Source organism: Cynocephalus volans, chromosome 5, assembly GCF_027409185.1.
Source record: "Cynocephalus volans isolate mCynVol1 chromosome 5, mCynVol1.pri, whole genome shotgun sequence".
NCBI lineage: Eukaryota > Metazoa > Chordata > Mammalia > Dermoptera > Cynocephalidae > Cynocephalus > Cynocephalus volans.
Window position 1 is genome coordinate 31,154,473 of NC_084464.1, and position 13,096 is coordinate 31,167,568.

At 38.2% G+C, this 13,096-nt stretch overlaps 1 non-coding gene across 1 annotated transcript; it reads left to right on the forward strand.

Moving 5' to 3' along the window:
• Nucleotides 1-245: 245 nt before the first annotated feature.
• On the forward strand, nt 246-352 carry LOC134379329 (U6 spliceosomal RNA). Its single transcript, XR_010023733.1, has one exon. It is a non-coding gene; the product is annotated as a U6 spliceosomal RNA (small nuclear RNA).
• Nucleotides 353-13,096: the final 12,744 nt, after the last annotated feature.

A 13,096-nucleotide genomic window follows, 5' to 3' on the forward strand; every position in this document is an offset into this window, starting at 1 on the left:
GAGTAAGCAACTCTTATAAAATTCCATGCCTTTGCAGTATTTGCCTTTTTGCAAAATAAATCAAAGCAATAAACAAATATACAAATGAATGTATAGCATGTAAGATGGCTAGAAGTACTAAATGGAAAAACAAAGCCAGAAGTGAGGACAAGAGACAGTTGTGGGAGAGTAGTCTGCAATTTTAGACGAAGTGGCAGGGAAGGCCTCTGAGGAGATGAAATTTGAGTAAAGAAAGACCTAAAGAAGTGCTTGCTTCGGCAGCACATATATGAAAACTGGAATGATACAGAGAATATTAGCATGCTCCCTGAACAAGGATGACATGCAAACTCATGAAGCACTCCACGTTTTTAAAAATTTATATGGAACTAGAAAAGACCCCAAATACCCAAAGCAATTCTGAGAAAAAATAAAAACGCAGGAGGCATCACACTCCCCCACTTCAAAATATACTACAAACCTATAGTAATTGAAACAGCATGGTATTGACACAAGAACAGACACATAGACCAATGGAACAGAACAGAGAATTCAGAAATAAATCCACAAACCTACAGACAACTGATTTTCAAGAATGGAGCCAAGAACATACATTTGGAAAAGGACAGTCTCTTTAATAAACAGTGATTGGAAAATTGGAGATCCATATGCAGAAGAATGAAACTGGACCCCTTTCTCTCACCACTTACCAAAACAACTCCAAATGGATAAAAGATTTAAATGAAAGACCCAAAACTATTAAATTTCTAGAAGACAACACAGTGGAAACACTTCAGAACATAAGATTGGATAAAGATGTTATGAATAATACTTCTAAAGCACAGGAAACTAAAACAAAAATAAACAAATGGGATTATATCAAGCTAAAAAGTTTTTGCACAGCAAAGGAAACAATCAACAGAGTTGAGAGATAACCCGCAGAATGGGAGAAAAAATTTGCAAACCATGCATCCAACAAAGGATTAATACCAGAATATGCAAAGAACTCAAACAACTTAATAGTAAAAATCAAATAATCTGACTTAAAAATGGGCAAATGAGCTGAACAGACATTCTCAAAAGATATATGAACGTCCAAAGGGCACAGGAAAAAATGCTCAATGTCACTAATCATCAGAGAATTGCAAATCAAAACCACAGTGAGATATCATCTCATTCCAGTTAGAATGGCTATTATCAAAAGACAAAAAATAACAAATGCTGGCAAGGATGAAGAAAAAGGGGAACACTTATGCATTGTTGGTGGGAATGTAAATCAGTACAGCCATTATGGAAAGCAGTATGGAGAGTTCTCAAAATACTACATATAGAACTACCATATAATCCATTGATCCTTCTACTGGGTATATATCCAAAGGAATGGAAATCAACAAGTCAAAGGGGTATCTCCACTCCCGTGTTTATTACAGCTTTATTAATAATAGTCAAGATATGGAAACAACCTAAAAGTCCATCAATGGATGATTAGGTAAAGAAAATGTGCTACATACCCACAATGGAATACTACTCATCCATAAAAATGAATGAAATTCTGCCATTTGCAGCAATGTGGATAAGATTGGAGAAAATTATGTTAAGTGAAATAAGCCAGGCACAGAAAGAGAAATGGCACATGTTCTTATTCATATGTGGAAGCTAAAAAAGTTTACCTCATGGAGATAGAAAATAGAATAGTGATTGCTAGAGTCTGATAAGGAGGGTGGGTAGGAAGATGAAGAGAGGATGGTCAGTGAGTACAAAATTGTAGAGAGATAGAAAGAATAAGATCTAGTGTACTATAGCAATACAGGGAGACTACCGTCAACCACAAATTACTGTACATCTTCAAGTAGGTAGTGGAGAGGATGCTGAATGTTCCCAACGCAAAGAGGTGACAAATGTTTGAGGTGATGAATATGCTAAATACCCTGCTATGATCATGCACACTGTATGAATGTACCCAAATACCACATTGTACTCCATATAGACAAATATCATGGATCAGTTAAGAAAAAAAATTTTTTCAAAGAATGGGCCAGCCCATGGCTCACTTGGGAGAGTGTGGTGCTGACAACACCAAGGCCAAGGGTTCGGATCCCCATATAGGGATGGCCGGTTAGCCCAGTTGGGTGACTGTGGTGCTGACAACACCAAGTCAAGGGTTAAGATCCCCTTACCGGTCATCTTTAAAAAAAAAAACGACCTGAGGGACATGAGGGAATAAAATACTTACATTATTTCATAGAAAAACATTTCCAGAAAGAGAATGGCAATTACAAGGACCTTGAAGCAGGAGCTTGCCTGGCATGTTTGAAGAACAGCAGAAAAGCCAGTGAGGCTAAAGCAAGAGAAGCCAGGGGGCAGTAGGAGAAGGGGAAGTCAGAGCTGTATTGTGGGGCTGGGTTGTGTAGAGTCTTCTAGGTCATCACAAAGACTTTTGCTTTCTGAGTGAAATGGGAAGACGGTAGGACTTTGAGCACAGAAATAAGATGATTCACTTATGCTTTACCAGGATCTGAATTTACAATACTTAAACAAGGGAACTAGTCTGGAAGCTTTTGAAATAAAAAAGAAATTATAGTGGCTTGTATCAGGGTGCTGATACTGGCAAACGTGACAAGTGACCAGACTCTGGATACAACCAAAAGACAGATATGATTGGTTTTATTGATTCACTGGCTATAGGGTGCGAACGAAGTAGAGGAATTGGTGATAACAGATTTTGGGGCCAAGCTACTGGGAGGATAGATTTTGCTATTTACTGGTCATACAAAGTGCTGGTAAGAATGTGGAGAAACTGGAACCCTCACACACTGCTGGTGGTAATGTAAAATGGCACCACCACTGTGGAAAACAATTTAGCAATTTCTTATGTATATATAAAACATACACTTACTATACAACCAGTCATTCCACTCCCAAATATTTACCAAAGTGAAATGAAAACTTATGTTCACTCAATAACCTGCACATTAACATTTACAGCAGCATTATATTTAATCACAAAAACTTGGGAACAACCCCAAAGTCTCTCCCCTGGGGGATGAATTAACAAACTGTGTTACATCAATACACTGAAATATTGCTAAGCATTAAAAAGGAACAAATTACTGATTAACGTAAAAACACGGATTCTCAGCGAAAGAAGCCAGATTCAAAAGGCTGCGTACAATACGATTCCATTTATATGGCACTCTGAAAAAGGCAAGACTGTAGAGACAGAAAATAGTTCAGTGTTTGCCAGGGATGGGTGCAGTGGAGGGGGAGGGAGGGAGATTTTGACTACAACAGGACAAAGGAAAATATTTTTGCGATGATAGAACTGTTCTATATCTTGATCGTGCTGGTGTTTTTACATTGATATGTGTTTGTTGAATCTTGCAGAACTGTACAATAAAAACAGGCAACTTATATGAGTATCATATATAAATTATGCTTTTACAAAAAGATGGAAAAAAAGGGAATTAGGACCAAGAGGGATATTTTTAGGTGGAAGAAATAATATTAAGGTGGTATGTTGAGGATAAGAAGTGGTAGAGAGGGGAAAACTTATGTAGCAAGAGGAAGAGGGGAAATGTGCAATGTCCTGCAACAGATTAGGAGAGCTGGGAGCTAGTGAACAAGTAGAAGGGTTGGCCTCTAGGGCCTTGCTAGGGATAGTTTACCTCGTATAACCAGAGAGAAGGCAGTGGATGGACAGAGAGAATAAGGGCAGGGGTACAGGCCTGCAGTGGATGTGGAGTTAGGAGCTTTTCAGTATTTTCCTGGAACCGCTTTGATTTTCTCAGTGAAGTAGGAAGTAAGCACATCAGCTTTGACTGATGATATAGAGAAGTGTTGGAGGTCTGAAGAGACAGGAAAAACTATGAAATAATTGTCCAGGAGAGTGAGGAATAAATAACTAAGAAAATAGAGTAGACTCACCAGGAGTGTTGAGGACCACATTGAAGTTCATCATGAATTTACAGCAACACTATCACCATGGTTGGATGTTTTCCTCCAGCTACGGGTATAGGTATAGAATAGGCAAAGAGCTGTACTTAGCCAGAGTTGGGGTTCAGTCAAGTGAATATGTTGATAATTGATGTAATTAATAAAACGTAAGCCCCACATTACATTTTATGTTGAGGCAAAGCAGAAGTTGGTGGTGGTGTGATTTTTTTTCTCCCTCAGATTCAGTTTTTCATTTAAAGTCTGTACCTCTATTCAGAAAAAGCCCTGGGCAGACTTGAGAAATGCAGCAGATTTCTCAGCATTCTATTTGCTCCAATTTCACCCACACACAGGGGTGTGCTGGAGCCTGCCTGTACTTGCTTAGGAAGCTGATTGTTAAATTTTCAGGAATTTTTGCAAGCCAATTATTAAAGACAGCTTAAGTTTGGAGATGGTGGGAGTATTTACACCATGGAAATCAGGAAATACTATAAATCTTCAGGGAACTGGTTGTTAAACACAACACTCCTGCCTTTTCGGCTCCTCTGTCTTAATTTTTCAGCTTTAAAGCTATTGTTTTATTGTCTGTGCTAGCTTGGTATCCATTGGTAGGAACTGCTAAGGCTTCCTCAATATGGACACTCACTTGTCTTTAGCATCTCTCCTTCCCCACTTGCTCCTTCTACTTGGCTGAGCACATTAATTTATACTATTGTGCTAAAAATACAAAAGGTTAGAGGTCTTTCAGATAATTTGTGACCTTTTAATGGAGACTTTCTGGATACAAAAGCCTCCGAGAGACTTTGCTGATTAGATTTTCAGCACTGGTAAAAGTCATAAAGAGGCAGCACCATGCTGGACAGGTAGGGAAGAAGGTTGGGTTTGAAGGAAACTTTCAGCATATCGCAAAAGTACTTCCCAGTCATTCTCATTCTTGCAACACAGAACTGCTTTGTACACTGATCAAATCCACGTAAAGAATAGTTCAATTCCTATTAACTTCTGCTGTGCCCTTTGTTTTTCCTGCTCATTTATCATCAGTCACAGATCAAGTGAATATTGATTTGATGTGCTGTGACCATGTACAGGGAGCTGGAAGAACGCCTGTGGTATTCTAGAGCCTCTGAATCATGTACGTGTTGTTCGGCTCCGCAACAAGATGAATTATGGGAACCTCACACTGAATTTGTGAAAACATCTCATGATTCTCCTGTTGATACCTACTCCTCCTTTAGCAGCCCACAGCTCAATGAATGTCTTCACTTCTGTCCCAGGTGTTCATGCAAGAAATCTGAGCCTTTCTTGATCCTCTTTTTCCTCTCCCTCCTACTTTCACTGGCTACTCACGTCTTAGCTCCCAAATAAATCTGGACTTACTGTGTCCAATCTCTCCATCTCTATGGTCATCCTCTTAACTCAAGCCATAGTTATCTCCCTCCTGAACTGTCAGCTGAGCTTCCTAATTGTTTTTCTGTTATTCCTTCATGTTCTTCTGTGATCTATTTCAAGCAGCAACGAGTACATTATAAGAAGCATTAAGTTTTGTCCATGCTATACTTTTAAACTCTGCTTGTTGCATTCCAAGTTCTCCCTCTGTGACTGTGCACCCACATCTCAAGCCATTGTGGTCTCACTTACTAGCTTCATCCCTGCTGACATTCTTTTATTTCTTCTTAGTGCCAAGCTCCTTCCTGAATCAGCCTTCACAGTTGATGTTCTCTCTAATAGAAATGCTTTTCTCTAACCTCTTCATCTGCCAAATGCTCCTCTCCCTTCAAGTTTAAATTTATATGGTATTTTTTTTGGAGAGGTTTTCCTTGACCCAAGAGAAAAGTTAAACTGTAAACTAGTTTCTCAGGACTCTAGAATTCAGAACATGTATTAAAATTGTAATTATATTTATATTATTTTAAGGTCTTTTGATAATGGCATCTAACTTTATATTTCTGAGCATTCTAATTTTTGTTCTGTAGTCCTAATAAAAGTAAGGACCTGTTTCTCTTATCGATCACCTGTATCCCTGTGCCTTTCATGGTGCTTGGCACAGAGTAGGAGATCAATTAATTAAATAAATGAGTGAAGTACAAAGACAAAAAGAGAAGAAACATTCTATTTAATATGTAGGGGAAACAGAGATTGAGAAGAGAAGTGGGGCAAGGTGGCAAACTAGAGATGCCCAGGGTGGATTCCTCCCCTAAAAAAGGACCAGAACAACTAATAGACAGCTAAATATTGAAGGGAGCATTGGTGGAAGAATGTAGGAGTGCAACAGGAGATTAGTGAGATCCCTGTTGGGCATAAAAGCCCAGGATGGTGGCATAGAGAAGAAAGAGAGATACGTGGCCTCAGCCAACATGTCTCCAACACCAAGATTGATGCAAGAAGAATTTTCCCTTGTGGTGAAAAGGTGGGCAGGGGACCCATACCAACCTGCATCCTTACCACAAAGGCCTGCAGACCTTTTGGCAGGACAAGCCTAGAGCCAAGTGTGGGGAGCACCCTGGAATATACAACTGCATTTCTATAGAACACTGGCACAAACTGTGCACTCCCCACCTCCCACCCTCATGACTCAAGCTGATGCAGGACAGTGCCATCTTCAAACAAAAGCCGTATGGAGTGCATCCTGCCCTGGGGCCAATAGCCACTGTGCTTCCCCAGCCTTAAGGTTCTGCTCTTCACCCAGCACTCTCATGGGAGGGGCTATAACACCCTGATTCCAGAAGGCTGAAGCATGGGCTCACAAAGTTTGTGACTCTGACTCTGCAGTCTGAGAAGCCAACCCTAGTCCATCCCCACATTCCTAGTCAGAGATCAGATAGGCACACTCTCCTCAGGGGGACACCCCCCACTCCTCCCTGAGGAGTTGTGTGTGCCTGAGACTCCAACCCGGAAAAACAGCTCATGGGTCTCTATCCTAACAAAGACACCCTCCGGCTGGTGGAAATAAAGTACATTTGCCCCTCTCAAAGAAGCAGCCAGGCCGTTCCATCCTGAGAAGCCTTGCCAACAGTCCCAGAATAGGCTGCACTGGCCACTTCACTGCAGGCCTGCCTAGAAGACATGCCCACTGCCCAGAAGTGGCTGGACTTGCCGCTTCACTACAGGCTTGCCTAGTGGCCCTGCCCACCACCCAAGAAGTGGCTAGAAGGATTCTCTCACTGCTGCCCAGCCTAGTGGCCTCACCCACTTCCCAAGAAGTGGCTCAGCAGCTCTGCCCTTGGCAGAGGAAAGAATGTTTTCACATTGGGCCCCAAGAACTGGCACAGCAGAAGGGCCACAGGCAGGTTTGCACTCAGCTAGCTGAGCCAAACTGTACCTACAACCTTTGCTCAGAGAAACAGCTCAACTGTCACACCCCTGGAAGATTGGCCACCAAGTCTTTGGGCCATCATGTGCATACACATTTGAGGAGAAACAGTTGGGTTGGTATGCCCTTGGAAGTCCCACCCCTGGTCAGAGAAGCAAAACAGTGACCTGGCCACTGGAAAACCAGTCCAGAGACCCTGACATGCCATATGCCCACATCCCACCTGAAAATCAAGCCAGCAACTGCATCACCAGTGAGCCAGCACTTGAGATGGCTGATCCAACAGGGTGCAAGTGCACACCCTCAGGGTGTGAACAAACTAAGCAATACCTCTTCCAGCAAAGCTGTGCCACCACCACCACAAATCTGCAAAGCATAGGTCTCTGAGTCACTTGCAGACATAGAAAAGTGGATTACAGCTGAAAAAATTAGTCAGAGTCTATGCTACTGCATCTATCCAGAACAAAGCCAATTGCACTGTACCCAATCAACATCCTAAGATGCATTTGCAGGTGAGTGTCTTTTCCCATGCAAGCCACTCTAAAAATCTCAAAAAGGTGACTGTTCCACCAAATGCACAGATATCAATGCAGGGAAATAAGAAACATGAAAAAACAAGGGAACATGATAGTACCAAAAAAGATAAAATAGCAATCCAGTAACTGATCCCTAAGAATTGGAAATTGCCAACTTGCTGAAAAAGGAATTCAAATTAATGATATTAAAGAAACTCACTGAGATACTAGACAATACAGGCAAATAGTTCAAGGAAATCAGAAAAGCAATTCATGATCTGAATGAGAAATTCAGTAAAGAGATAGAAGTCATTTTAAAAAATGAAGCAGAAATCTTGGAGTTGAAGAATTTATTGAATGAAATAAAAGATACCTATGAGAGTCTCAACAGCAGAAGAAAGAATTTCTGATCTTGAAGATAGCAGTTTTGAAATAATATTGGAAGACAAAAAAAGAAAAAAAAAACAAAAAGAGAAAAGAATGAATGAAGCTTATGAGATCTATGGGATACTATTAAGTGAACAAATATTAGAATTATAGGCATTCCAGAAGGAGAAGAAAACATAAAAGACATTGAGAACCTACTTAAAGAAATAATAGCTAGTCTTGGAAAAGAGGAGAATATCCAAATCCAGGAAGCTAAAAGGCCACAAATAGATTCAACTCAATAGGGCATCTCCAAGACATATTGTAGCCAAACTATCCAAAATTAAAGACAAAGAGAGAATTATAAAAACTGGAAGAGAAAAACATCAAGTCACTTATAAGGGAATCCCCATTAGACTAACAGCAGACTTCCCTTGGCAGAAACTCTAAAGGTGAGGGGAGAATGAGATGATATATTAAAACTATTGAAAGAAAAAAACTGCCAGCCAAGAATATTATACCCAGCAAAGTTATCTTTCAGAAATGAAGGAGTAATAAAGTCTTTCTCAGACAAGCAAAAATTAAGGGAATTTATCACCAGCAGACTGACCTTACAAGAAATGCTTAGGGAAGTCCTACATCTAGAAGAGAAAGAACAATAACAACCACCATGAAAATACCTGGAAATATAAAACTTACTGGTAGAGTAGATACACAAATTACAAATTTCCATCATCAGATGAGTGGATACGGAAAATGTGGTTCATCTACACAATGGAATACTACTCAGCTATAAAAACAAATGAAATACTGCCATTTGCAACAACATGGATGGACCTTGAGAGAATTATATTAAGTGAAACAAGTCAGGCACAGAAAGAGAAATACCACATGTTCTCACTTATTGGTGGGAGCTAAAAATTAATATATAAATTCACACACACACACACACACACACACACACAAAACCGGGGGGGGGAGAAGATATAACAACCACAATTACTTGAAGTTGATATGACAATCAAACAGAAAGGACATTGTTGGGGGGGAGGGGAGGAGGGAGGAGGGAGGGAGGTTTTGGTGATGGGCAACAATAATCAGCCACAATGTATATCGACATAATAAAATTTAAAAAAAACAAAAACAACAACAACAAAAAAAACAAATTAGAAAGTGAAAGGAATCAAACCATATCAGTACAGAAAACCACCAAATCACAAGGATAAGCATTAAGAGAGGAAGAAAAAAACAAAGGATACACAAAACAATTAGGAAAAAACCAACAAAATGACAGGAGGAAGACCTCACATATCAGTAATAACCTTGAATGTAAATGGATTAAATGTTCCAATTGAAAGACATAGACTGGCCAAGTGGATAAAATAAACAAACAGACAAACAAACAAACAACAAACGAAAAAAAAAAAAAACCCATCCATATGCTGCCCATAAGAAACACCTTACCTACAAAGACACACATACACTAAAAGTGAAGGGAAAGGAAAAGATACTCCATGCAAATGGAAAACAAAAATGAGCAGGAGTCACTATGTCTATATCAGATAAAAGAGACTTTAAATCAAAATCTGTGCTAAGAGATAAAGAAGGGCACTGTATAATGATAAAGGGATCAACACAGCAAGAGGATTTAACAATTGTAAATATATATTCACTCAACAATGGAGTACTTAGATTTGTAAAGCAAATATAATCAGATCAAGTGGGAGAGAGAGACACCAACACAATAATAGTTGGGAACTTTAACACCTCACTGTCAGCATTGGATGTATCATTGAGACAGAAAATCAAGAAGGAAACAGTGGATTTAAATTGTACCACAGACCCGATGGACCTAACAAACATATACAGAGCATTTCATCCAATAGCTGCAGGATACACATTATTTTCATCAGCACATGGAACATTCTCTAGGATTGACCATATGTTAGGCCACAAAATAAGACTCAACAATTCAAAAAACTCAAAATCATATCAAGTATTTTTTCTGACCATAATGGAACAAAACTAGATATTAATGACAAGAGGTTGTGAAACTACACAACTACATGGAAATTAAACAACATGCTCTTGAATAACCAATAAGTCAAGGAGAGATTAAGAAGGAAATAAAAAAAATTATTGAAACTAATAAATAAAGAAACACAACACACTGAAACCTATGGGATGCAGCCAAAGCAGTATTAAGAGGAAAGTTTATAGCAATAAACACTACATCAAAAAAATAGGCTTCAAATAAATAACCTAACAATGCACCTCAAGAAACTAGAAAAGCAAGAACAAACTAAACCCACAATAAGCAGAAAAAAAGAAATAAAAATCAGAGCAAAAGTAAATGAAATTGAAACTAAAAATACAAAACAAAAAATCAATCAAATGAAAAACTGGTTCTTTGAAAAAATAAACAAAATTGACAAACCATTAGCCAGACTAACCAGGAAGAAACCCAAAAATACCCAAATAAATAAAATAAGAAATACAAATGGAGACATTACAACAGATAGCACCAAAACATATAGGATCATCATAGACTATTATGAACAACTATATGCTAATAAATATGAAAACTTACAGGAAATGGATAATTTCCTAGACAAATATGCCATAATGTGACTGAACCAAGTAGAAACAGGAAATCTAAGTATACCAATCACAAGTAATGAGATTTAATCACTAAAAAATATCTCCCAACAAAGAAAAGCCCAGGACTGGATGGCTTTACTGTTGAATGTTAACAAACATTTAAAGAAGAACTAATACCAACACTTATAAAACTATTTCAAAAAATTGAAGTGGATGGAATTCTTCCAAACTTATACAGTGAGGTCAGCATTACCCTAATACCAAAACCAGGCAAGGACACAATAAAAAAGGAAAACTATAGGCCAGTATCTCTAATGAACACAGATGCAAAAATCCTCAAAAATACTAGCAAACCAAATCGAACAGCACATCAAAAAGTTTATATACCATGATCAAGTGGGATTTATCCCAGGGATGCAAGCATGGTTCAACATATGCAAATCAATAAACTTAGTACATCACATCAACTGAATGAAAGAAAAAAAGAATATGATCATCTCAATAGATGCAGAAAAAGGATTTGATAAAATGTAATATTCCTTCATGATAATGGCTCTTGACAAATTAAGTGTAGAAGGAAAGTATCTTAATACAATAAAGACTGTATATGACAAACCCACAGCTAACATTATACTGAATGGGGAAAAGTGGAAAGCTTTACCCCTAAGAACTGGAACAAGACAAGGATGTCCACTCTCACCACTTCTATTCAGTATAGTACTGGAAGGCCCAGCCAGAGAAATTAGGCAACAGAAAGAAATAAAGGGCATATAAATTGGAAAGAAGGAAGTCAAGTTGTCACTGTTAACAGATGCCATGATTTTATACAGAGAGAAACCTAAAGACTCTACTCCCAAACTCCTAGACCTGATAAATTCAGTAAAGCTGCAGGATATAAAATCAGTATACAAAAATCAGTAGCATTTCTACACACCTACAATGAGCTAGCAGAAAAAGAAATCAAGGAAGCTATTCCATTTACAATAGCAACACAAAAATTCCCAAGAATAAATTTAACCAAGGAGGTGAAAGATCTCCACAATGAAAACTGTAAAGCACTGATTAATGAAATTAAAGAATACACAAAAAATGGGAAGACATCCTATGCTCATGGACTGGGAAAATAAATATCCTCAAAATGACCATACTACCCAAAGTGATCTACAGATTTAATGCAATCCACATAAAAGTACCAATGACATACTTCACAGAAATAGAAAAAAAAATCAAAAATTTATATGGAGCAACAAAAAATGCCAAATAGCCAAAGCAATCCTGAGAAAAAAGAATAAAGTGGGGGGTATCAGACTCCTTGACTTCAAAATATACTACAAAGTTATAGTAATCAAAACAGCATGGTATTGTCACAAAAACAGACACATATACCAGTGGAACAGAATAGAGAAATCAGAAATAAATCCACATGCCTACTGATTTTTGAAAAAGGAGCCAAGAACATACATTAAGAAAAGGACAGTCTCTTCAATAAATGGTGCTGGGAAAATTGGAGATCCAAATGCAGAAGAATGAAACTAGAAACCTATCTCTCACTGTATACCAAACTCAACTCAAAATGGATTAAAGACTTAAATGTAAGACCCCAAACTATAAAACTTCTAAAAGAAGACATAGGAGAAACATTTCAGCTCATAGGTCTGGGCAAAGACTTTATGAAAAATACTTCAGAACCAGCGGGAACAAACACAAAAATTAACAGATGGGATTATATCAAACTAAAAAACTTCAGCACAGCAAATGAAACAACAGAAAAAAAAGACAACTTGAGAATGGGAAAAAATATTTGCAAACTATACATCCAACAGGGGATTAATATCCAGAATATACAAAGAACTCAAACAACTCAACGGTAAAAAACTAAATACTCTGATTAAAAAATGGGCAGAGAAACCAAATAGACGTTTTAAAAAAGAAGACATACAAATGGCCAACAGGTCCATGAAAAAATACTCAACATCACTAATCATCAGAGAAATGCAAATCAAAACCACAATGAGATAGCATCTTAGCCCAGTTACAATGGTTATTATCAAAAAGACAGAAAATAACAATGCTGGCGAGGATGCAGAGAAAGGGGAAGTCTAAAGCATTGCTGGTGGGAATGTAAATTAGTAGAGCTACTATGGGAAACAGAGTGGAGGTTTCTCAAACAACTACAAATAGAACTAACATATGATCCAGAAATCCCATAGATACATATGCAAAGGAATGGAAATCAAAATGTTGAAGGGATACCTGCACTCCCAGGTTTATTGTAGCTCTGCTGACAATAGTCAAGAGTTGGAACCAACCTAAATGTCCTTCAGTGGATGATTGGATAAATAAAGTGTGACACACACACACACACACACGCACACAATGGAATACTACTATT